Source organism: Actinia tenebrosa, unplaced genomic scaffold (assembly GCF_029948245.1).
Source record: "Actinia tenebrosa isolate PJP-AT-01 unplaced genomic scaffold, QUT_ActTen_1.0 PGA_scaffold16__25_contigs__length_10494907, whole genome shotgun sequence".
Classification (NCBI taxonomy): domain Eukaryota; kingdom Metazoa; phylum Cnidaria; class Anthozoa; order Actiniaria; family Actiniidae; genus Actinia; species Actinia tenebrosa.
Window position 1 is genome coordinate 579,901 of NW_028292576.1, and position 27,714 is coordinate 607,614.

Here is a 27,714-nt window from a genome sequence, read left to right on the forward strand (position 1 = left end):
GATGCGGGATGACGTCACAATTGAAAAAATTTCTGAATTTTTTTCTTTACAGGATTATACACTTTTTAAAAAAATTTTGCTTCTTTATTTAGCTCCAAACTTTGTTTAACTAAAGTTTTACGCAACTATTTACAGTTTTACCTTGATTTTGCTTCTTTATTTGACACTGGCCTTGTTTATCTCAGGTTTTTAATCCACACTTGTAATCGTCATGTTTTTCGCACTACATGCAATTCTTCTCGATATGCTTCTCTCCAAAACATTGCTTTGAATGTTTTTTTTTTTAAACCTTAAATTTATGATCTGTTTTTGAAGCTCAGCAAAAAATCTCAACGTTATTTACCACCTCACCTCACCTTGCACCACAATATATCATTTGCATATTCGTAGTTACTGCGCAGTAATAGATTGTCTATTATGTACGCCTTATTATAGGAAATTAACTCGCTCCACAAAATCAAAAATCCTTATAAATAGCATAATTTAAGTCGTGTTAATTTCTTCTCTTTTTTCCATATTTAACGGCTTCATAATAAATTTATCCATTTTGAGCTATTTTAGAAGTCGCTAGATCTCAAATGTTTACGAGAGAAATATTTTACGCGCGAAAATCTTAGTTACCAGGCACTTTCACGGTTTTTAACTAAGAATGCCTTGTTCCTTTTCATTACACGTATGATTCAATATACAGTTTTAAACGCTGTTTATTGCTTGAAATTTGGTAAGTAAACTATAAAAAATTCGTAATTTCATCAAAATAAGAAAACATTATAATACATTTCTTCTTGATTATTAAGTTTTCTTTAGACTTTTGACGAATTATGCGGGATTTTGCCGGATTATGCGGAAATCGTTCGATTGTGCGGAAAAAGACGAATTATGCGGGTCCGCACCCGCGCATCCTGTCAAAAGCCCTGACTCTTGTAAGGCAATTGTTTGATAAAAAGACTGACGTGAAGTGGAATAGTAAGCCTTCGGCGATTTCGCAATTTGAAGCATATTTTAAACGGAAAATGGAATTTTGGAAGCCTCCCATCGCGCAACTCAAACTCAACTCAAACTCAACTCAAACTCAACTCAACCGCTAACTCAGCAAATAGCCAATGCCTAAATTTAATGCATAAATAAATTCAATTCAATTCAATTTGATTTTATATTAATGATATTGAAAAACAAAAAAACAAAAAAAAACAAGTCAAATCAAATTAGTTTTAATTATATTATATTAAAAAAATCCTCTTCAGCCAAAGACTGGCACGTGGCCGCACTCCTGTCTTGAACAAGATTTCAGAAGTGCATGTGAAAGAATCTTACCTAATCCAGATAATTCTCGACTTTCACATCCCCATAATCCTTTGCATCTTTGGGGGGTAACCAGAGTGTAAAAACCCACTTATTTTGCTGAAGGCTGATCAGACAATGTTGAAAATACCTTGTTTGGTATCCAAAGATAAAATGAAAAAGTAAAAAACAGAAAAAGATAGAATCTTGAAGACGTTTAAGGTAAATTTTAAACATTTTTTCATAAGTCAATACATTTTCTGTAAGACCAAAACTCTTGATGATCTGTAGACACAAAAATAACTTGGAATAAACTGATAATCAGTATTGTACAGATAAAAGTAGGTATAGTATAAATTCAATTAAGAAACCTTTCAATTTGGGACAGTTCTTTGATTGGTTACCCCCCAAAAACGCAAGGCATTATGGGGATGTGAAAGTAGAGAATAGACCAGTTTCGAATTCCAATTACCGCTGTGTTCCTTGATTACAGACTCATTTGCACAGGGTTAGCCTCGTATCAGTGTTTAAATATTCACAAATACCAACGGTAAAGTAAAGAATGAACAACTTCAACAGTACAAAGACTTTGAAACTCGACGGACCTTTACTGGAACATGTGAATATTCTGCACAAACTGGAGGCTAACTCTGTGCAAATGAGTCTGTAATCAAGAAACACAGCAGTAATTTTGAATTTGAAATGGGTCTATTGGAACCACACCAGTTAAGGAACTCTTTTATATATCTAAACAACACTTTCCAGGTACATTTTCAAATTAGTGTTTTATTTCTTCAACTTGTTTTTCGGTTTCATTTTTGTGGCTGCTGCCTTGTAGAGACGAAGGCACTATGTCATTGAATTGTGTAAGTAAGTCTGTAACAATCGGTTGCTATCAATAGACGTCACTTCCGGTAATAGCTCTTTTTTGATGGCTTGTAGAATCCTGGAGGTTGTTTTGATCTCTTGTTTTCTGGTTTGATGTTGTGAAAATAGTCAAATACAATAGTTTGATGACTTATTTTAATATGTTTTGACTTAGCATCCGCTAGTTGCCCCCCAGTCAACCGCTTGCAGTCAACTCCAAAAAGTCACGTGATTGATAGTAAGCAATAGATAAACTTCAGAACCAGTCACAGCTAAGCCTCTATGTCATCAAGTTGTGTAAGTAAGTCCGTAACAATAGATAAACTTTGGAACCAATCACGGCTAAGCCTCTATGTCATCAAGTTGTGTAAGTAAGTCCGTAACAATAGATAAACTTTGGAACCAATCATGGCTAAGCCTCTATGTCACCAAATTGTGTAAGTCCTTAACAATAGATACACTTGGGAACCAATCATGGCTAAGCCTCTATGTTATCAAATTGTGTAAGTAAGTCTGTAACAATAGATAAACTTTGGAACCAATCATGGCTTAAATAATAAAATCTCCCTTTTACCGAAGAGTAAGCGATGCGACATTGAAGAGATGAAGACAAATGGAACCTCGTAGTTGTACTTGGTTGATAGTATGGTGTCTCAATGTAGATTGTTTAAGACAAGTAAGCCGTGTTTTCATAAAATTCAACCATATTGTTTATCACAGCTTTCATTTGGTATTTCTATACGGTAAAGTGAAAGGTTTTGTAGTTGTTATTCAAATTTTAGGCCGATGTTTGGCCAATGGCTGACCTCAAATAAAAAAATGCAGATAAAAATATATCAGCCTCTTCGGACGATAATTGAGCCTCTTCGGAGGATAAGATTGAGCCTTTTCAGAGGATAATTCAGCCCCATAGGATTGATAGTATCTCCTTAATATTTATACCAAATTATAGTACTTTGCACTGTTGTATTTTATACCTTGACGTTGTTAGTGCCTACTACAAAGTTGTAGACACTATTGTCATTGGGTTGTGAAATTAACTCTGTCACGTGTATAAAGTATCAAGTAAATAAACAAAACATATTTTCATAACTTATACCTGTTAATCGCCAAACAGAATCACATATGAAGTAGAAGAGACCTCAAGGGAAAATGGTCTAACTGTGGGAGAACATTATGGCTTTTTCATTGAGAAAACCAGGAAAACGTTCCTCAAAATATGACCACCATTTTGTTTCAGTCACGCAACAGTCGCACAAAATGAATCAGCATAACACAGGAAGCCCAAATTAATCAATATCAACATTTAATAAAAACCTATACCGAAACATTTACTTTCAACATTTATATTTTTTTTCAGCAACACTGCTTTTTCAATTACCTATATATCCTTCATATACTGTATCTCAATAGTCAGCTACCAACTTCCATTCCTTTCATGTATAATAATAATTTCTTATGGCACCTCCCCCCCCCAAAGACATCACAAAGACTCCTCAAAGGCCTTTGATACTGCCCCATTTTTACTTCAAGTTTATGGTCAATAATCTGTAATTTTGTTAGCTCCATTCTATGCTTAATGTTGGTGACTTGACTTAGATATAAAGTTGTGATCTTTTTTAAATAGAAAAAAGACTCAGTTTTTTTTTTTGTGTCTCTTGTCTTTCCTTTCATCATTGTGAAGAGTACTCCATAAATTTGGGTGTCAATATCATTTATTCTCTGATGTATTAGCTGTTTATATTTCAATTTTTGTGAGAGCTCGGTTTGGTTTATCCTTATTATTGCTAAATAGAGATGTTCTAAGGTACTTTTTTATTTTATAATTCCAAAAGGCTTTCTTTCATTCTTGAAAGCTTTTTGTAAAGATCTGTTCTTTGTTTTTCAAATAACATAATGGTGGGCTTTTCACGAATACCCCGGAAATAACCACAGGTAGCCCAATCATTACATCCTCTTTTCTCTAAATTTAACAACAATGGCTAACATAATAATACTCAAGAGTTAACTGTCTTTGTAATGATACTTCATGAATAACTTATAACTCTTTTATGCAAACAGTCACCTGGAGCAGTGGCTCTAACGAAGCCACTTAACCTTGTATTAACATTACACCTATTGTATAGGATGTTTCATAGGGGAGGTCCTGTAGTTTAGCATTGCAAGGTATGAATCTTTCCTTGCATCAATGGCTTCCTTATTCTGCTTTCTGCCATGCAATTTGATCTAGGGTAATAAGGACCAGATATTTGGTGCTCAAATCCATACATCCCTGAGAACTCAGTGAACTCTGGACTTGCAAACTGTGGCCCATTGTCCATTCTGACAACGAGAGGGATACCTTGAAGTGCAAAGATATTCTTCATGCACAAGATAACTGCCTTACTAATTGTTCTAGTGAGTAGGCAAGACTTTGGAAAGTTACTGCAGTAATCATTCAGCAACAAGTAGTCCTTCCCATTAAGAGAAAACAGGTCAGCTGCTACCATGCCCCAAGGGATCTCTGCTGCAGCTTCAGTGGTTGGCATGAGAGATTTTTCTAATAGATTTATATGCCCAATTACATAATAAACTAAGCTATTGCCATTGTATCAAAAACAGGTTTTCTTTCCCATCAAGTCACCAAAATTTTTGCCATTGAATGTTTTTAAATTACAAGTAGTACACATATCTATTAGAGATCTACCTCTTTTGTCAATGATTTCTTTTTCCCTAGAATATCTTTTCAGCTGTTTATCAATAAAGTAATCATCTGGTAAACTAAGATACTTATTATCATCCTCATTTATGTATTCTTGGATTTCCCCAGTTTTTGCATTAAAGTCCCTTGAAGTAGGGGCACCTTTGGCCAAAAAATTAATTATATCCAATTCTAGGTCCTCTAATGTATCTTCATTTTTCTCCTTATCATTATTCTTTGGGCTTAGATAAATCGTACCTATGCATATGTCATTTGATAGATGGAAAAATTCTTTGTTTAGCCTGCACCAAATAACATTTTGATTAGATGTTGGCATATAGGAAATACCCTTGCTGTTATTCTGTTATTTACATATAATGCTATTCCTTTGGCATGGTGGTTTCCTCTTTTATCACTGCATTTTATATAGTGAAATATGTCATGGCTATTAATTATATTATTAACTTATTTAATTTGTTTCAATTTGTTTCCAAGATTTTTTATTATTTTAATGTCGCTAATGTTCTATCGTCCCCCTCTCCCCAAAAGACATTACAAGACCCCGATACTCCTCAAGCGACTTTTTGCTCCTATTTTGTGTCCCTTTTTTTGTAGTGTGCACCCCTTAGACAGTTTTGTGCTCCTAGTTTGTGCCCATCGATATATGCAGTTTGAACTACAGGATGCTCTTTCCTGTTGTTGTTTGCAATTCACAGAGCTTGCATTTTGGGGGGGGGGGGGTGTTTTTTTCCTGAGGCACCCCTGAGTCTCTGAACCACTCCCTGAAAATAATCCTGGATCCACCCTTGCATCATATATCATGATAATATATGCTACTGCAGAGGACACCAGGAAAAAAGGTTTGCGCATGCGTGCACTTCAGCACATTTTCTAAGAATTTTGAAGAGTATACAAAGTATACAAAAAATTTCGAGAGTATACTTTTGTCAGACCAAGATACTGATACTAAGTTTTGGCATTTTGTGAAGTCCAATTTATCAGGCATGTTTGAAAGTCAAATTTACATATATTTTGAGTAATTTGCATACAGATTCAGAGCATAGGTATGCGCAGACGTTTTTCACTTATGTCACTGCAGAGTACAACTACCACATGAATATTTTGAAATGGGAAAAATTTTTTTACTTGGAGAAATCCTTCAATTCTAAAAGACTCAAAGAAAAAAAAAAAAAAAAAAAAAAAAAAGAGCAACAAAACAAAGACAAATTTAAACTCGTGATTTTTGATAAAGTTATTGAAAGCTCTTTCTTTTCAGCTTTTTGATGCTCTGTATGAGCTGTGATGCAAAGTTATTTGCCAACAAGTGCATTTGTACTGTCTTCATAGTACATGTATGTTGTTCAACAGTCAACCCAAGTTCTTCGAGGCCCTTTATTGCCTCTGGTAAGTACCTTTTGAAAACCCACTTATTCTGAAATTGGGAATGCTTGCTTGTTGCCATGAATGCCTTTCTGAGCCCACCCAAACCAGCTGGATGATTTTCTCATGAAATTCTACTATAGTTTGAACTTTTGACCAAACCATTAGCTGTAAGTCAAAGTCAAAAATGTTTACCGCTGTTGAACGCACTTTAGCATCACTATTGTGTTTATCTTGCCCAGTTTTATCATCTCTGAAAGTGACAGGCTTAAAGGAAATTTTGTTGAACATGATTTGGCTCCATTATGTTTGGTCTTGGAGATCTTTGGTCTCGGTTGAAGTATTTGAGATGTAAATGCAAAGGCAGGTTGACTGTCTCCGGTTTCGGTTCCATGACTGACCACATCATCATCCTGATCATCCCAGATGTACTCGTACGTTGTTCTCCCACACTGCGTGAAATAGAGAAAATGCGGGTTCTGATATCAAAGTATTTGAACCCGTATTTCCTAAAAATACATTGATTGCCGGAAGTACCTAGGAACCTATCACAATGTTTGTCATGGAATGTCAAAATCCTATATTCCCATATTCGAACTATTTTCCCTCTCCGGGAATTTCCAGGGTCTGAAAATTATCGTTGTATTTTTCAGTATTTCCTTCGATTCTTTATGTATCTGAATGACAGTTTTGAAAATTTTTAATGAGGTGCCTATTAATGAATTGTGTTTCTTAGTATTTATTTTGTTTTGTTGAATTCTTTAATGGTAGTTTAGTGGATTCGAATTGACATTTTAGTTTAATGAATTGTATTAGACTTATACTTTAAATTCTGAATTCGTATTTTTGAGGATTCTTATTGATATTTCAGGTTTACAGATCCGCATTTCTAAAGATTTTCTGTTATACTTTGAGTACTAAATCCGTATTTTTGCCATTTCTTATTGATATTTTAGATTTCTTACTCTTATTTCTCCAGGATTTTCTTTGATATTTCAAATGCCGAATGGTATTTTTGCCGATTCTTTGTAATATTTTAGATTTCTTAAGCGTATTTAATCAGGATTTTCTTCGATACTTTAAATTCCAAATTGGTATTTTTAAACATTTTCCGGGACTTTTTTGGATACTTTGAATACTAAATTCTTATTTTTGAGAATTTCTGGGGGATATATCAGACATTCAACTGGTATTTTAAATGAGATTATTTGGATTTTCCGATTCCCATGAAATTGAATCATATATCTATAGTTATATACCTACTTTTTCTATGTTATTTCTAAATATGATTTCAGCTATCCCTACTATACTTAATAGACAATACTTACATTAACAAAACATTTATTAGTTCCAAAATCGTAGTTAAATGGTATTGAACTAGAACAGTCTCACAAATGTGAGGCAATAATTATACATAGCATTTGGTAAGAAAGAAAAGGAACTTGCAATAGAGCTTTTAAAACCTCCTTTTCCTTTTGCCCCATTTTTTCTTTCGTCTCGTGCGCATCATTTCATCATTATCATGTTCATCATCGTTCGTGGTGAGTGTAGGGGCACTAGGCCTTTTGTTATGTGGTGTGCTGCACTGTGCAGCTAATGATGGTTCTATACCTGCTGGTTCCACATCTGAATCCTCAGGTTCCTGTTCCTCTTTCTCCATTGTTTCCTCTGGTTCCTCTGCGGGTTCCTCTGATTCTTCTTGGTTTATGGCAGTATTTAGTGCCCATGCCTGGGCATTTGATGGAGAGGGCCTTGGTGATGGATGTTCTCTCACCCTTTTATATTTGGGGTGGTGAGATGCTGTTTCTTGTGAGGAAGCCCTTTCTTGGAGTCTGGCTAGGGTCGTATTTAGTTGGTTACTTCTCCAAGAAGGGCTTTTCACAACCCATACATCTTTCTCATCACCATCCTCCTCATCACTCATAAAATTATGAGTGATGCCCCCGAGCATTCTTTTTTCTTCCTCGGAGGCAACTTCCATCCTTTGAACATACAGCTGTTAAGTAAATGAAAGAAAATTGATGTTTTAACATATAGTTTGAATCGGCCTTCGAAGACAACATGACCCAAATAAACAAGTAAGCTTTAGATTCCAAGATATTTTTATTACTAGCTTTAGCACTAGCGTCTCGTTTTTCGTTTATAATATCAAGATATGTTTATGTAAAGGCCAATTTACACAGTAAACTTTTGCTTACAATTGTTACCGGCAATACTGGTACGACAGTACGACAGTACTGTTGCTAGAAATTCAAAGCTGCACCTTGTAAATTGGCCTTTAGAATTTCAACGGAAACTTTTGACTTCACAATTTCGGAACGCTTTGGTTCATAGTTAATATAGGGAAGAGAATTGCAGCCTAACTTTTCACGAAAAACTCATCAAACTCCCCGGTAACAATGAAAATACAGTAGTGGTTAACATACCCTTCTCCTTCTTGATGTTAGGGCTTTTTCTTTCTGCTTTTTTTCAGTGGCATCTCTTCTTTCCGGCAAACTGTCTAGGTGCCTTTTCATTTCATAGTATCGCGTGGCAGCCCCTAAGAGTAAAAACAAATGTTGATTAGATATAATACACAAGGACAAGGACTTTCTTTAAAAACTGAAGCTTAGTGAATCCTTTGACATCCTAGACAAAAATCACAAATTTTCTCGCTACGACAATCAAAGTTCGTGTCTGAAAGATTTTTCTTAATGCATTTTCTCTTGAGGAGAATATAGATTTCATGATCAGGTATAAGATAAAATATTCATATTTCGTAATTGTGACTCACTTCTAATCTAGCTTTGCTGTCCTTCAGTATGGTTTCCACAAGGAAGTGCAGTTGTGAGGGGTGTCAATTCTACCGGCACAGAAAAAGAAATGGTATTACAAAGATGCATACAATTCTTTAATAACATGTAACTATATTTCCAATATCAAATAATCCGGAGATGATCTTACTTTTCATCCCCACGATACTGGTTAGCGGCATCTTGTTTATTGTGGAGCATTCATACGTCTTCCTGCTGAAACAAAAGGCATGACAATGCTTAATAAAAAGGGTTTTAAATTAAAATGGGCTTTGTTCGGTTTGCTTGGCGTGGGCCCATGCCCAGCAGTGGGCAAGTTTGCCTTAAACATACCATAGATCACTTTTCTACCTCGTTCATTGAAACACCACTGCCACCAAATTTGTCAACTAAGTCATATTTATGGAGAATATAAACCAGAAACGATGTTATCGAAATGAAGAGAAATTTGCATTTACCTAAATAATAAAAATTTCACTTCTTTGAGTCAGTTTCACGTTTTGTTTATGCTTCACCTTCGTTGCTTATTATCTTAAGAACTCTTTGTCATTTTAGTAACTCTAACCCAAATCTAAGCTATAATTTATCACCTAAAACTTTCCATGGCAGATAAAACTCAACTGTACTGGTTATTTTACTAACAATTACATAGGCTATGGCATGGCGTCACTGGATTATGAGCTGTTTTGTGCACTAACAACTCAGTTAATTCAAGACGCTGAAATGAGAAATGAGGGCTGAATTTCCCGCTTTTTGTACCATGGCCACTCAAATAAAAAGAAATTGGGTTAAAAAAGTTTTACATAAGGCTTATCCTTTTATTTTTCTTGTTTTAAAACAAATTCAAGATGCTATAAAATTTTAAGAAACCTACTAGTCGGCATTTAATATAAAAGCTATTGGGTTCTAAGAATTATTATTTATATGTCAAGTGAGCTTAATAATGATAAAAAAGTCTTGAAGTAACTCATCTGAGGTTTAAAAAGGCTAAAGTGACATTTACATTCGTTTTACATGAGTTGTTTCATTCGTTAGCGAGTTAGTCTTGAGCTTAAGTGTCAAGTAATAAAGTTTGGTAAATCATGTACTACTATGCTTTAATGTAGCCTTAATAAACGGTTAGATATTTCTTGAAGTGATTTCAATGTTGGTGAGTTGGCAAACAAATGTTCGATGATTTTATATGTGGGCGAATTGGTCCGTTGGCGAATTGACTGTAATTCTGCCCAGCATTATGTAAAGAAGCCAAAACTTATTTCTCTTAAGCGAGTGTTAAAAGCTTTATACATCACCGTAGAACAAAATAGGATTGCTTAACCCCATACTAAGAATTTGTAGTAGTTTTGAATATCCTAGCGTTATATAGCCAATGGGAGTCCTTCTATGTTTTATATTTTGATTTGTGGCAATAATCTACCGAATCTTAAGCTGCCTCAATCCTGTCTTGTTTTAAGCCATCGATTTGTCTATTTTAGTCAAATTGAATGCCCTTTGCTTGCACATTGCTTAAAGAATATAAATTTGCCAAACGGTAATTATGCCTAAACTTTCTTTGGAAGAGGTCCATAATGGCCACCACGGGGATCTTCTTCGTCTTGGCTATCATTCCATGAAACAATCTCTTCCCTTAGTCCTGCGGTCTCTTGATGGCATTTTGCCAAATGAAGCGATGAAGAGCATTAATAAAGGTAAATCAAACACCATACCTCTTTAACTCCTTTTTTCCCTTGATGATCCATGGGCTGAAGTAGTCTACCGCACAATAAGAGAAGGGCGGCGCCAGTTCCAGCCTGTCTTCGGGAAGATCAGCCATTTTCTGGGTCTGTGTACTTCCATGAAGTCTCTGGCATTCACAGCAAGAAATGTTGCCGGACACCGTAGAAGTGTTGCCAATAATCCTGCAGTATCATTTTTGAAGTGTCAACTTTGAGCCCATGTGAACTTCGAGACACGAGTCACAATGAGTCACATGAATAATTTCATGAGTTTTATAGAAAGTTGTCAGGGTCAATATTTGTATTTCATTTTGAAAAGGAATACAGAACTAATCAAAATGCTTTTAAGCCAACGTTTAATTAACTTATTAAAAAACGGGAATATGATTTACAACGTTTACCGTTAGTTTACCGTTTACATCAGTTCTTGCCTTTATATGAAAATCGTTCCATTTAAGGATTCTTTGCGTTAATTTATCAACACAATAAGTATACATTGATAACTTGCACAGCCGTTCTTTATGAATAGTAAGACTAAAAAAGACGGGAATGCAGTTTGCAGGCATGCCCGCCGCTCACTTTTAATGATATAGCTTCAAGTTCTGCACGGACACAGGAAGTCCTACGTTTCCTCAAACTTGGGGTACTTGGGTCAGCGGTTTTTCGAATCAATCCTTCAGACAAAAATTCATGTTCGTTCGTAAATATGGATTAGAAAGACAATAATTCTTGTAAAAACTGTATAAACACATAAAATAAACAAAAGAAAACAATACAATAGTCTACTTCAGTAATTGTTTCATTTTATTAAAACCACTATTTTCATAAGCGTGCATCTATTCAAAAAATATAACTTAAATTTAATTTTGACACAACTAGATAAGCTTAATTAAATTTATTATTGTATGCTGATATTCAATTCTTTTATGTCATTCAAACAAAAAACTTGAACGGAAAGCAATACAAAAATCTTAGTGGAGTGTGTCACACAAGCTTTACAGACAGTTAAAATATATCAATCTTATGATAACAAACAGATAGAAACGAATATCCATGAAATAATTTGCTCATGGTCTGTGAGTTGCTAATGCTTCAATCTCTTCGGGAAAGCATTCTCTTTGGGCTGACTTTATTAGTTGTCTCTCTGCTGCTTTTATTCCTCCTGTGTTAACTCACGACTGTCTTCTCTGTCTCCTTGATGCTTACGTGCATTCTTGACAAAACGGTTCATGCACCCTACCTCTCGAACGAGTGATAGGCCAATCTCTAGCTTTCTCTTGGGGTGTGTCCTGTACCACTTTGAATACTTTGAAACATCTGGTCTCTTCTCTGGAGGTGCTGCTACCAAATAGGCAAACCTTTCTTTGTTGATCTGTGTTGTCCTTGGTTGCAAGATGCTCCTTTTTTTTCTGATTTCACTTCCTTGTGAGCTTCAGGAGCACTTCCAAACTTCCTGTCTGCCCACTCGCCTTCTTTTTTCTGCAGGTACGAGGGCTCATGCCACCAGGAATCATCGTTAGCTAATTCATCTGCTGATAGTCCTCTTGTCCTTTTGTCAGCTGGGTTCAGTTTTGTCGGGATATACCTCCACTGATCTGGATTGGATCCCTCATGAATCTCGCCTACTCGATGTGCCACAAATGGCTTATAATTGCGACTCTGTCCTTGTATCCAGAATCCAATGTTGTCACTGTTGACCCAATAAGTGACTTTGTTCAAAGTAAGTTCCAGTGCTGAGCATACCTTCTTTGTCAATCGTAGACCAGTCAGCGCTCCCATGAGCTCTAAGCGTGGTATGATTAGAGCCTTCACAGGAGCTAGTCTACTCTTTGCTGCAACTAACTGGGTGCTAATGGATCCATCTGCAATGGGTGCTAATGGATCCATATTCATGCCGTGTGTATGTTGCTGCAGTATAGGCTTTGTCTGAAGCATCACTGAATGTATGAACAGTGATTTCTTTCACCGGTTTGTCTTCTCTCAAGCATCATTGTATTGCAATCTTATCTAACATCTTTAGCTCGTCGAACCGTGCCTTCCACTTTCTTGTTAGGTGATCTGGAAGCTCGTCATCCCAACCAAGCAACTCCATCCATGCTTCTTGCATCAGTAGTTTGGCACGTACCACATAGGGTGTCAAAAATCCATATGGATCAAATATTGTTGTAATTTTCTTTAACACATTGCGCTTGGTGAAGACAAAGTCTGTTGAAGGTGGTGTAAAATGAAATGACATCTTGTCGTCTTGAACCATCCACAACACTCCCAGAGTCTTGGTTGATTGAATTTCTCTTCTCTCTAAATCAACCTCTTTAGCTCGATTTACTTCCGGTATGTCTTCAATTACTTCCGTTTTCTGTGATATCCGCTTACGTATGTGGAATCCCGCTTTTTCTCCCAGTTCTGTTAGCTGTCTCCGGACCTCTTTGGCTTCCTCTATGGATTCCAATGAATGCATAACATCATCCATGTAGCAACTTTTCTTTACTGCTTCACTTGCTAGAGGGTATTCCTTGTTGTGAGTCTCAGCATGTTTCTGCCAAACATACTGGGCACAGAATGGACCATAACATCCTCCAAAGATCAATCTTGAGAATTCATACACGTCTGCTTCTTTGTTAGGGTTGAGATCTCTCCAGAGAAACCGATGTAACGGTCAGTTTTCTGGTAGTAGTGCCACTTGGAGATACATTTGGCTTATGTCACCAACAAGGGCAATCAGTTCCTTGTGGAATCTGATAAGAATGTCCAGAATGTCAGTTTGTAGCTTCGGTCCTGATAGAGCTGCTTTGTTCAAGCTCTTACCATTGAACTCTGCCGAAGCATCAAAGACAATCCGGGTCTTGGTTGACGGCTTGTCTAGTCGAGTAACTGGGAAGTGAGGCAGGAACCACTCTGTGTCTGGTTTCGGTTCCTCTGCTGACACTTTGCGGATGTACTTCTTCTCTAAGTACTCATCAATGACCTGCTGATATGAACTTCCTAGTTCTGAATTGTTAGCAAGTTTCCGTTCTGTTAATTTCAATCGTTCAGCTAAGGGTCTGTTGTTCGGTAGCTTTGGCCACTCCTCTCTCCATGGGACTGCAACAGCATAACGTCCATCTTCATATGTCAAGGACTTAGACACTTTCTGTAGAGCTACTGATTCATCTGGACTCATTGCTGGTCCTGATGGTGTGACGCCCATTGTGTCTAAGTCCCAGAACTGCTTCAATGTTGTGTTTAAATCGGCTGTCTCTGCATCCAGTCCATGCATGTGGTATTTATTGCACATTCTTGCATGGTAGTTGAATCGAGTGTGGTGGTTGTCTAGTTGGCCAACTGCAGTCCATCCAAGGGGACAAAGTCGTGCATAGGGTTCATGGGTTCCGCCAATGATTTCTTGCATGGGGTACATCAAGTTATAATTATCAGTTCCTAGTAATACATCAATTGTTCCTTTGTTCGCTGGTCGTGGGAATGGGATGTCCTTTAAATGATCCCCTTTCTTTCTCATCTTAATCCAGTCAACAGGTTTCATTCCACCACAAATATTTCCAGAAGTCTTTGCTCTAATGACTGTGTCAACACTTCCATCTACACTTTCTAAACCAATGTTATATGTCATTGAGAGAAAGCGAACTTGTTGATTGTTGGCAACATTGACTTTTATCCATTCTTTTTCACCTTGGATTCCGAATTCGTGGATTACATCCTCATTCACATATGTTGTGTCACTTCCTTTGTCTAGACAACAGTTCACTAACGGTCTCTTGTTCTGGTTCTTCAAGACAACTGGAATTGTTCGCAGTGCTATACTCTCAGGGCTTCCTAACTCACGTGATGCAGTCTGAGTAGTTGGGTCCCTCTCCGTGATTCCACCTCCTCCTGGGTTGTTTTGACTTGGTGCTTGAGATTTAGATCCCATCCCAAATGGACCAGAACTTGGTGTAAAGGAATGACTATTTTTGTTGGATGGATACTGACCGCCCTGTAGAGATGCTCCACTGGGTGGTAGACCCCAAAAGGAAGACGACAATGATGGAAATGCTGGGCCAGGTACTTCCCTCGGTTGTACTTGTGCTGTAGTTTCACTTGGTTTCTCTACATGCAACAGCCTATGATGGCTGTCAGTGCACCCATTTAGGTTGCATACTCTGATTCTTGGACAGTTATTGCCCAAGTGTCCATCCGATAAACATCTATAACACACTCCAAATTTCTTTGCTGTGGTCTTTCGGTCTTTGGTATTTTTGCCTTTGAACACTTCACAGTTCCTAACATATACTTTGACGTTCTGTTGGCGTCTATTTATAATAGATACTGTTGACATAATAGTGAGTAAACATTTCTTTTGAAATGTCAGGTAATCAGAAAAGATAAGGAAAGCGTACACAGTCTTATTTGCCCTTCAATTTACGGCAAGTTGAAAATAATTTAAATTACTGCTAAAATCAAGTCATTGTTTACTATTTAGACTACTTCGTGAATGCTGCTGATAAAACTGAAAATACTTTAAAAAAAGGGACTATAATTATCATTGTCTCAGATCTGTCCTTTGGGAAAATGGAAAAGAACGTTACTGAAACTAGTCTTCCCCGCAGCCGTTCTCAGTGTCGTTCAGATTGTGTGATGAAGGACACTAAGAACGGCTGCGGGGAAGACTAATACTGAAATATGTTACGTGAATTCTTTCTTGTAGTCCTTATACAGCTTTTTCAGATAATCTACGTCTGGAATGATGTATTTCCTGTCATGCTGGATGACTTTGATGTCTGGCTTCACCACAAATTTCACATCTTCATCAAAAGTCTTTCCTTAATTGGCCAGGTGTAGAAACCATCCACTGGGTTATTATTGAGGAAATTTATCCTTAGTATACCTCCATGGGGGTTGATGGACTGCACCCTGCCAAAACTTAAGTAGGTGTCATAGGCCATGGTCACCCAACTGTAAACTCTCACTTTGGCAATATCAAAGTCCTAAAAGCCATAAATTTTACGTAATGTGTTCATTTATTAAGAGGTGAATCTATAAAAAGGGATTCAGCTTTCGATACTCACCCAATTCTTTTTTTCTTTATTTAAATCGCCTGTGAAGAAATGGAAAACAAAGGATTTCATTAGTTCATGTAATGATGGTTATATGCATGTCCAACATTTTTGTTTGTCTTATGGCCCCAAAACCTGTGTGAGTGGGTGTGATCAGTATACACCTGTATTATATAAAAGCCATTTCTTTTCTTTTTCTTGCCTTTCTTCTCACTGGCCTGAACTTCTGGGTCTTTTCTCTTTGCAGTGTGGCATGCTGAGATTATCAAATAAAACACCAAATAAGAAAAGGAAAATCTGAAAGTGCACGTAGTTTACTTTTTTCCTATCTTATTGCATCTCCTTGTAAACTAAATAACCCAGACTTTAATACTCTTAGCATCCTGGGCTTCCTCCTCCTCGCAGGCCTCTTGGTTTTTGTTCAGTTCTTTCTACGTAGAAAAAAGTACATTTTAAGTGAAGGCCGTGTTCTGACCTCGAACCTTTGCTGTATTGCCGAACCCAGGATAGGAATATGCCACACCCGTGGCTTAGAGCCATCAATCCTCTCAGCATATCCATTTTGAATTACCTTATTCATGAAGGCTATGTAATCGTCTCTATACTTCATGTCCCATACGAATCTCCGTTTTAAGTGTGTAAGCCGACGCAATGCTATTTCCCAGTTGTTAGGCAACTCAGTTGTTTCATCCTTTAAGGTCAAAGGCATCTCATAGTGACCATCTTCGCGATGACGAATGCCTTCCTTCACTTTCTGTAGAAATCTCTGATCCTCAACTGAATGACCTCGAGTATTGGTTGACCTTTTGGAAAAGTCTTGCTCAAACATGCGCTTTATCTCAAATGGATTGATGACCTCCCTTGCTTGAGCATTGATAACAAAATTTATATGAACAATATCAATGTTAGCTACCTCGCGGGTGACGATTCAGTGAGAGGTGAATTCATCTTGCTGGTCTTTTTGCACTTCATGGGTTGGAGCAACTGGACCAATGATTCCCCATCCCAGTAAACTTTGTATAGCATATGGATCATCTCCCTTCCCAAGGATAAGCTCTTTGGGCTTGAGTGCTCAAGGACAATTACCTCCGATCAGTATACCAACCAGTAATTCCTCATGATAAGGCGATATCCTCCCTTGTATTTTCTTCAGATGCGGCCACTTGCCTGCAGTTTCTGGTTGTGGTATCTGATTCCTCTTTGATGGTATGCATTCGCGTGAATATGTCTTTGGCAGCTCGATTGCGACCTTCTTGTCTAGTCTCTTTATCACCCGTCCTTCAATCTTCTGCTCAGGGATTTGCGCCTTCCTGAGGAAAGTGTTCAATTTGAGGTTAATTTCTGGACCACGAACACCGAGCTGTTTAAATGTGGAAACCGTGATAAAAGTAGTATCACTAGCAATATCTAGCAGGGCATAGATCATGATTTCAATATCTGGCTGGCCTTTATGGTGAATCCAGACATGTACCATCATGGATCCTATGGTGGATGATCCTTGTGAGCTGTTGGCAAGGTTTACAGACTTGTCCGAAACCGTTTTGTGAATTCCAGATTTATCAGCTTCCTGCGTGGAAGCGGGAAGCACATTTGATGACACCTTGAAGTTTTCCTTATACCCTGAGGTGTCATGTAGAGAGGTAGGATGAGTTTTGGAGCATGTTTTGAATTTGAGTCTGGCTTGGCAGCTTCTTGACATGTGACCAGCATTTCTACAAAATTTATTTACACTGTATCCAATACACCTAAAAAAGTACAATAAATATACACATAAAATTTCCTTTCCAAATTGCATGTCAAAAGTGTGAAATTTCACACCTAAGGTGTCAAAAAAACGCAGGCAACACAAGGTTCTTTTTCAATAATTTATTGATATCTCTCTCTAGAAAATGTTATAAAGAAAATAATACTTGAGCTATGAAAATAAATTGTATAAAGAAAAAAATTAGGCAGCCCGGAGCCCAATCCCTTCAATACGTCGTTTGCCCTTCCCATTGTATATTTGTTCAGGAAGAAGAGTCTGTCTCTGTCAGAATCGACCCTGCTCTCAATTATGGCTTCGAACGCGCGGATGAATATTGGGTATTCAAAGAAATTTCCACTAAATGTTGGCGGGTTTTGGTCAGGAAGTGAGCTTAAGTTTTGCTGTTTCATTGCACTAAGCTCTGTCTAGCGCTCTTGCAAGCTTATTAGCTCCTGTAGTGTTCTATTATTAAGACCAGAGTCATTTACTGTCATACACGCGTGTTCTCGCAGCAGTGGAGATCTGAAGTTTATGCCCTGGGCATTCAAGGTTGACGCCAAGGTTGAGGTCAAAAGGGAGACTTGAACACAGAAGGGGTTCTTAGTTGATAAGCTGTAGACAAATTTGTCTTAATCTTAATGTCACCAGTGGGCCTTAAGCTATCATCATCATGGTTTTCCTTAATCACGCCTATCGGCTTTCGGTCAGTCGGGAGAAAATTAGGAGACTTGCCCTCGTTGTCACTGCTAAGTGCATTGTTAACCGTGCCTATTGGCTTTCAGTCAGTCGGGAGAAAACTATGAGACTCGCCCTCGTTGTCATTGCTAAGTGCATTGTTAACCGTGCCTATGGGCTTTAGGTCAGTCAGGGGAGACCCAGAAGCCTTGCCCTGGTTATCATTGCAGTGTGCGGTATAGGCCATTTGCAGCAATTGATCACGTGTCAATTTGCCCCATAGCAACAAGCCCGTGGTGGGCAAGCTAACCACGCATTCCTTGACAACAATAAGACTTTGAGTGGCGAAGCTTAGCGATACCAAGACTATACTGACTGTTTTTAACCTTTGTTCTGTCTGGTTTGACCCGATATTCCGTATAAAGTTGAAAGAAGTGTTTTTTTATCGTTGGCGATAATTTTTATCATAAAGATTGGCCGCAAAAGAGAGTTTTTTGTCTTTATTCTGGTCGCCGTGGACAGAAGACGCGTGTGCAAATGGCGGAATTCTCAGGTATGTTTATGACTCATTCAAACCCCGATTTAACATCAAAATTTCTCTTCAATTGTCAAGATTCTTTTGAAATGAATGTAGATATACCTACAGATCCTCTTATACTAATAAAAACTCATATTTGCTAGCATTTGAGGCCTGATTTTCGTTTTAAAACTCGAGGTGTGATATCTTCGCCGACTTTTGGCGGCAACAATTTATGGACTGTTTTTGTGCTTAAAATGCTTCTCGAATTTAATTTATCTTCGAATTTAATGATTCCAGATAAATTGACTGATATATCGAGACTTCCTGAGCTTACATCTCATGTTAATGATCTTTGAGATCCACTCTGCCTTTAATGATGTGTCTTTTGGAAATCGATGGAAGGAAAGCTCTTGGTTGTAGCGAGAATCGCCGGTACACTTTGGGACACAACAATGTTGACGAGAGAGTGTAAGCTTCGTAGTAAGCTTCGTTGCATCTTCATGTCCACTATCTATACCATTAACATGAGATGTAAGCTCAGGAAGTCTCGATATATCAGTCAATTCATCTGGAATCATTAAATTCGAAGATAAATTAAATTCGAGAAGCATTTTAAGCACAAAAACAGTCCATAAATTGTTGCCGCCAGCAGTCGGCGAAGATATCGCACCTCGAGTTTTAAAACGAAAATCAGGCCTCAAATGCTAGCAAATATGAGTTTTTATTAGTATAAGAGGATCTGTAGGTATTCTACATTCATTTCAAAAGAATCTTGACAATTGAAGAGAAATTTTGATGTTAAATCGGGGTTTGAATGAGTCATAAACATACCTGAGAATTCCGCCATTTGCACACGCGTCTTCTGTCCACGGCGACCAGAATAAAGACAAAAAACTCTCTTTTGCGGCCAATCTTTATGATAAAAATTATCGCCAACGATAAAAAAACACTTCTTTCAACTTTATACGGAATATCGGGTCAAACCAGACAGAACAAAGGTTAAAAACAGTCAGTATAGTCTTAGTATCGCTAAGCTTCGCCACTCAAAGTCTTATTGTTGTCAAGGAATGCGTGGTTAGCTTGCCCACCACGGGCTTGTTGCTATGGGGCAAATTGACACGTGATCAATTGCTGCAAATGGCCTATTAACCATGCCTATCGAATTCCGTTTGCTTTGAGAATCATTTTCCTCACTTAGAACATTATTCATGGCTCTTTCTTCCACCCCGTCCACTGAGATCTCCTTTATTAATTGTAATTTTCTAAGCTCAGTCTCTTGATCTAAAAACCTCATTTATGCTTGTAATTTCGCTGCTTTTGCAGCAGCCTTGGCTCTCCTAGATCGAACGGACGAAGTCGAGCTTTGGGACCTTACGCTTTCGGTATGACTAGTCTTCACACTCTTCACTTCCACTGCGGTTCTCCTCGCATTCTCTATCTCATGGATTTTCTCACAGATTCTTATCCTGCACTCAATACATTGTTGATCCCTCAAATCGAACAAACTATACAAATCATTTCTCTCTTCCTCGGTACTGAGTAGTTCGTTCAATTCCGTATATACGTCGTTTATTTCGTCCTTTATAGAATCAATCTTGTCTCTCGTGATTTAACAATTCAGTAACCACGCTGCTCGAATTTGACAGGTAATTATCAACGCTTTGGATTTGATGACTTAACTTAATGTCACATGCCCCCTTGTTCCTATTAAGGATAGTAATTCGGTATTCCCTTCCCTTCTCGGTAGGTTCCCTGTCATGTTTGTCGTCTTGCGTAACGCCATGATCGAGTGTCTCGATTGCTATCTTCGATTTGTTTGCAGAATTTCCGATTTCCGACGGCGATTTTTTACTGTAGTTTACGAAGGACTAGTTTACTCAATACACATGAAGTGACGCGGGATACCACTTTTAATCTTTATTGTGTCCATAAATCACGTCTCTTGTATATCTAGTAAACTAAAGACAATCAAAGTCACACGCTAGCCTTCACCAAATGTTATGTAATATGGCAACACGTGCATGGCATTTAAAGTATACTCATTTAAACTCTAGGGTTTTAAGAACTAAAATCACAATCATAAAATAACACAATTAGGGTTCTAAGGTTGTTAATGAACTCAATTCTTAATCAAATACGCTGCAACGTGATCACTCGACCTCTTTTCCACGACCAATCTCGAGGAAGCATTTATCTAAATTATTGTGAATTATTTGGTAGCGCAGGACTGATATGTAAGTCAGATCTTTCATTTTTTCTTAAGTATTTAGAACATTAGTTTATATATGTATAGCCACTACGATTGGACAAATTGGAACTAGAACTTCGAATTTGTACATCGTTGTACAAACGTGATCCGAATATGTACGAAAATCGTATCAGTCATCATTTAATTGATATAAACAAACGATCATTACAGCTATCATGACTCTTGGGACTATTGACGTCCAGGCAAATGGAACCTGGTCCCAATCCAAGGTTTGATAACGATGTTTTCTCATAGATGGCACTTGAAGGCTTATCTGTATCTTTTTTTGCCAAGCACACCAATTTTATGGTACAAGACTGTGTTTTGCCTTTCCCTTTTTTAGATGGTCGAGAATTTCATGGCTGGAATGAAACCCTGGTTTGGTAGTTAAGCACTCTACGGTGTTCTTGAGGAATGCTTGTAGTTACAGTTGAAGAACCAGAGTCATTTTTTGCATTATCTGAAAAGAAAAATGATGCTAAGCTAAATTCCATATTCATCTTGATAAGTATTGCGAAACAAGGTTGTCCAAGTGCAACTGTAATAATCCGAATTACCTAAATATGTTCCATTAGGGTTGAAAGGATAAGTACACGAATAACTTTTATGTACAATCTTCTCGTTGATACTCATGGAAAAGTTAACAACTTAAGCTTAATCTTATATTGCCTGTCCTAGAGGTGTTTAGTTCACTTTTATCTCAAGTAAATTTAATGTGATCTATTTCATGGTTTTCCGAACATATCGCATCCAACATCAGTTAATCGCATATCAATAGATTAACTATCAAGGAGGCAAGTGTTTAAAACGTTTTTGAACACAAGATTGGAAGCTGACACGATATAAGTAACTTTCACAATACACTACAGTGTAGCTTTGTAACCGAACCCTAATTGCAATCCAACACCTTTTTACTAAGGAGCTTTACGTGAAACTTTCAATTTAGTTCAGGCTTTAAGTTAAACTTCAGGGCAGCCTCCAAACTAAGATTAGATAAAAGCAAAATCTCACCAGTGTTTGCCAAAGAAAGTGACTGCTCAGCTACGACGAAGGGTTGCTTTAGCTTTCTTGTACGCCATCTCTGCAAGCTACAGTATGTGTAGTTCGTGTAGCACTAAAGCACGTGTGATGAGACCACGTCATCACTGTACAGTGGCTTACTATGGAATAGGTCAAATACACTCGTGCGTGAAGTTCATGAGTGTTGGATTATGATCCAACAATGATGGAAAGATTGTGTTTGTATCTAAAAACTTTAAGACCTTAGTTCTTGAACGAGAAACTCTAAGTTTCATTATAATATACTGTTTAGAAAATAACGTTCTCAAAGTTGAATGTCGAAATTGATGTATGTCAAAAGAGCAATGTTGAATTTTGGCCAGGCATGGAAAGCTATTAACGATTGTTGAATCGTGGAACTCGAATGTTGGACGAGATTACAACTAAGTTGAAATCGAAATCTTCAATGTCGGAATAGTAACTACCAATATTGCATTGCAAGTGAAACACTGAATTCTTTACTAGAATATTGAAAACCTGATGTTGAATTTTGTTGGGAATATAACGCCATCGTAGGCTATTGCCATAGTGTAGTCTGCTAGAAATGAAAGCATGCACCAAGATCTCAGTACTTTTCCTAGATAAGTACTTTCTAATACGCCTGATGTTATAAATATAGAAGAAAGCAGAGCCACATAACTTAGTTATGTGCTCACTCATATTTAGGCAGGAATGAAACAACACGCAAAGACTTCTAACACTGGAAGTTGGAGATATCTCAACACAACCAATTTTGATACCTCTAAGACATACCATACCTTTGATATCACGTAGCTAATTAAGCGTTGATTCATGATGTTCATAATAAAGCACCAAAAATGTCCCACTGCAAAATAGTATATATTCGCCTTGATACAAAATCGGAAATTAAGTAAACTTTGGTAGCCTTGATTCAGCCATCTTGTTGTTTAGAATAGAATCCGTTAGCTCCCAAAGAACCAAAAGGCCCGTGACAGATTAGACAGCATCGGTAATGCATGATCCTTTATTACATGACGATTGTCATTGAAATAAGCGATTTTGCAATCTCCTCTTGCCTCGAGTAGAAAAATTTTCATTGATGAAGATTCCTGTTCCCTTAAGGTTCTTCTTGCATTTCAGTATTTTCTCCCTGTATTTGTCTTTAATAAACTTGGCCACAATGTCCCTAGGTTTACCGGCTCTGGGCTTGCCAATGCGGTTTGCCCTTTCAATCTCAATACCTTCGGCATCCATGTGCATTTTCGAAAGGATCCTTTAATTTTTGTTCAATAGAGTCCCAGCTTTCGTGGCGATCTTCCTTCACTCCTAAAAATCCTCTGGTTGCTCCTTCAGCTTTGGTTCTCTAAGCAATCTAACTTGTCTTCAAATTCACCAAATTGCTTTGTCAAATCTTCTAGTTCAGTCTTCAAGGTATCAATGCTATACGTCTTATTCTTGAAATCTTCGATGTCCTGTTGAGAGTATTCAAGACTCTTGATATCACCGACTTTACGAGTCAGTTTGTCTAATCTTGAGTTGAAATCTTTCATTATTGTCTTAAGGATGGCATTAAAACTGTTACTTGGAACGTCAAGGAGTTATTTAACTACTCTTAAGGTAACATATTCAGAGCTCGATTTAGAGGCGTCCACAATCTTTGAAAGCATGCATCCTTAATTGTTCATCCTTGACATGTATCAATGAGTCATCCACTATGATGTCAACAGGAATTCCTTCAAACAACTTTTCCATTTGCCCCTGATTTCTTGGGCTGGAGCTATGCCAAACGATTGCCTTGTGAACTGATATCATCCCCATGGAGTGTTGAAAGTTAACTTGGAGCTAGTTTCATTCCTTGGGAGCTGCCAGAGTCCATTGAACGCATGTAATGTAGAGACTGTTGCTGAGCCAGACAGCTTGTTTGCAATTTCCTCGACAGTGACCATGGGGTGATGTACTTGCTTTGATGCAGTGTTCAAGCCTCTAGGATCTATGCAGATTCGTACTTGGAGTTTGGAATGCTTTTTCTTTTGGATCACTAAGAGCAAAGACTCTACAATGGTCTCCAACCTCACTAGCTAATGATACAAAGAAAAGGCATGAGTGTCAAAGTCATATGATTATAAGTAAAATAACAACAAAATTAACATATAGCTCTTTCTACGTTTTCCGTCACCTAACTTTTATAAAATTAATTTCTAGTTGATAAAATACTGTGCTGTACGTTAATTTATTTTATGTATCATTTCCTTTTACTTCATTTCGGTGCGCACGTAACCAACATTGCAAAGTAGAAGTCAATCAAACAAGCAAGCAAGCAATATTTATGTACATGTATTCACAAATAATTCACAAATATTACCTTATAATCTCCCTTGAGATATTGCTTGAGGAGTTTGAGTTGCTCTTTGATTTCACGCACAGTTGATTCGGAGGCACCATAGTTCAACAAGGTGTTCATCAAAGTGCGTAGGTTATCAAAAGCTCGGCCACCTTCAGCTGCGTAATTGTCTAGTCCCTGAAGACTTTTCCTCACTGAGGCAACACAAGAATCTGACAGTATCTTGAAGAGAGTGGATCTTGAAAGGGGTTCATAAGAGTTCTCCTTGCAGTATTGAGTGTATTGCACAATAAGTCTTGATGGCATTAATGTCCGTATAACATGAGGAATTTCGATTTCAATATTATTAGATAACTTTAGAGTCTTTCTACCTAATGGTAAGTCATGAACTGTATTAGAGGCAGTGATAAAATCTATAAAGTGTTCCACCTTTTTGATATCAACCTTTGTTCTCAGTTTCTGTGGTTGATTTACTGGAAGGCCTGCACCAACCTTTAGGGTATATCTTCTAAATGCAGTAAACTAATATCGTGTTAGATCTGGTATGTATTTCAAAAGGTCTTTGTAGCTGATTTTGTTTGCAACAAAACTTAGTAGCTGGCGTCTTGTATCAGATCTTGATGCTTGCTTGTATGACTCAGATAATGCAACTAGAAATTCGTCACCAAGTTTGGGGTCTTCTGCGAGTAGTTGCTTTATGATATCATCACCACTTTTGATTGCATGCCATAAGGGTGCAGCAGATTCTGGAGCAAGAGTACGGAGAATTTCTGTAATGATGGTACTCGCCTTCTCTGTATAATACGATTGCGTTTTTTATGCTATTCCAGGAACGAGTCAGGACACTGCCTAATGGCTCTAGACTCAAATGTTGGAGAAAAGAGGTCAGTGATAAGATCTTTTCTTTTTCATTTTTGTCAACCATATCATAAGACTTACTGTTGCTTTGCTCTGTAGAAACTGTCTCTTGTGACGATGGCTGGTAAAGTGAATGATTGCTGGCATCATCCTCTCTTATTTCAAAGATTTCCATTTCTAAGGCTAAACATTCCATCTCAACATCATCCTCGATAGAATATTTGTCATTTTGTATCTCCTGTACATAAAAAAACATTTCTGTATTATTGATTCAGTTGTACCACCCCTACAACACTCCGACCTTATTTAGCCTATAATATACAAGGAATAAGAATGCACATTCTGTAGACATGGCTATTAGTAAAGTGCTGAAATACGTTTTGTTCATAACTTTTACATTTCTCACGCGGTGTTTAATTTGGCTGAGGGTTATTGTCTAATCGAGGACAGATGCATGGAATGGCGAATCACTAATACTCAGAATTCGCGCGCGCTAGAAAAATTAAGGCAAAACGAAACAAAACAACGGCAAACAAGCAAAAACCAGTACAGGAAACTGGCTTATTATTTTAAAAATAACTATAGTTAGACTCGTTCCCAGTCATTTTCTTCAATTTCAAAAAAGTAATAATAAAAACGCTCAAATTTATCGATATTTTCAATGAGCCACTGTTATCAGAGCTGAACCATGAAATATGATTTTGCGTGCATTAATTTTGTGCCAACCTTTTTTTGTAACAACTTTATTTGTCTTGAAAATTTTTCACGACAGTGTCTACAAATAGCTGCAAAATAAACAGAGATTCATAGTATAATCCAGGATCCAGGATTTTGTTAGGGGGTGTATGAAATGAAGAAATGTATACCTTTTAATAAAAAAATAACACAGTAATTATAGGGTTAGGGAGTGTCCAGTGGAACTGTGGACACCCGCCGGATCCGCCACTGATAATGATGATGATAATAATGCAGGTGGAGGTGGAGGTGGAGGTGGAGGTGGAGGTGGAGGTGGAGGTGGAGGTGGAGGTGGCGTTGGCGATGGCGATGGCGATGGCGATGGCGATGGCGATGGCGATGGCGATGGCGATGGCGATGGCGATGGCGATGGCGATGGCGATGGCGATGGCAGAGGCAGAGGCGTTGATGGCAATTAAAACATATAACTAAGAAATTTGCCACCCTTAAATGTTCTCCTTTTGTGTTACCTGATCCAACTTGAACTAGAATTGATGTTTCGTGCCTAATAAACACAGACGTCTCCTTGCTTACACTTCTGTCTGCCTTGGGTGGCTTGGAGTGTGCCGCCAAAGACTGCAGAATCTGGCAATTGACTAGATGACCTCGCCAGTAAATTCCAAGGAAATCTCGATTTTTTGGACATACTATAATGGTTTCATCTAGTGTATCGAAAATCCCTGTCGAAAATGTTTAAAGTGCATATCACCTCTAAAATGATAAAAAATTGGAGTAATCTACAAGGACCAAATAAACCATTCTCGTCAGAATTTGATTCTGAACAATTCTTAATTTTTTACAGATTTCTAAATATTTTTTTGGCCCCGCCCTGGCCGGGATTTTTGGGTCTGGGACTAGCTACCAGAAATGACGACAAGATAGGTACCCTTGACCTGTCAAACACTAAGAACACTGACTTGACACACGCGCAGATCTAAAATATTTGACCTCTTTGAAGTTTCATTGTTTTAACTGTTCTTATTTATGGCAATACTATCAGTCTTCTGATTCTAAATTGAGCTACGACTGGATGAATGTGAATACAGTTCTATTCCTGGAGTTGTAAAGTTTTCGATAGCTTATTAAGCAAAGAGGACTAGAGTTCGAGAGGACAGAATAATAAGTCTTATGAATGCGAGGACGAGTACCTTGAAATCATGGATATGTTTGAAGACGGGCCAGCCTAGAAGCGAAGCGCTTGACTGGCGAAAATGCTTTAAAGATTACATCATAAAGAAGAACAGTGTAAAGTTAATTGGACAAAGACAGGTTTTTAATAGTTTCTCTAAATTTGTCCAGCTTTTGACTTGTAATCATTCGAGACTTATACTGTTTACGTTTGATATATACATATTTTATCAATTATATAAGTCTATTATCTTGAAACATACCTCTTGAGATTTTGAGGTTTTGCTTAGAATCGTTCGATTTTTGGGAGTTCTTAGAGTGCTTTTATTTCTTGAATTGAGTGAGCGTCGAGCATCAAACACAATCTACCACGATTATATTGCCATAATCAAAGTACGAGTGCTAACAGAATCGCTTAACTCAGTTGAACAAAAGAATCTTATTTTCAATCGCTAAAGAGAAGGCTTTTCAAAGAAATCCTACAAAAAATATCGACTCCCTAATGAATAAAATACAAGTGTGCGGACAGTATGTTCGTGACCATCACAAGGTTGATGGCGGTATAGTACAATCATGCGAAAATTTGATTAGCTCAGTAATAGGCCATTTGCAGCAATTGATCACGTGTCAATTTGCCCCATAGCAACAAGCCCGTGGTGGGCAAGCTAACCACGCATTCCTTGACAACAATAAGACTTTG

General features: G+C 37.6%; 1 long non-coding RNA gene across 2 annotated transcripts; it reads left to right on the forward strand.

Annotated features, from left to right (window-relative positions):
* The first annotated feature begins 2,334 nt into the window (after nucleotides 1–2,334).
* On the forward strand, nucleotides 2,335–25,931 carry LOC116298711 (uncharacterized). Of its 2 annotated transcripts, none has more exons than XR_004197370.2 (4): nucleotides 2,335–2,445; nucleotides 6,105–6,232; nucleotides 25,124–25,177; nucleotides 25,251–25,931. It is a non-coding gene; the product is annotated as an uncharacterized LOC116298711 (long non-coding RNA). The 2 variants fall into 2 exon arrangements; XR_016120008.1 differs by lacking the exon at nucleotides 2,335–2,445 and adding an exon at nucleotides 2,495–2,515.
* The last annotated feature ends 1,783 nt before the right edge of the window (nucleotides 25,932–27,714 follow it).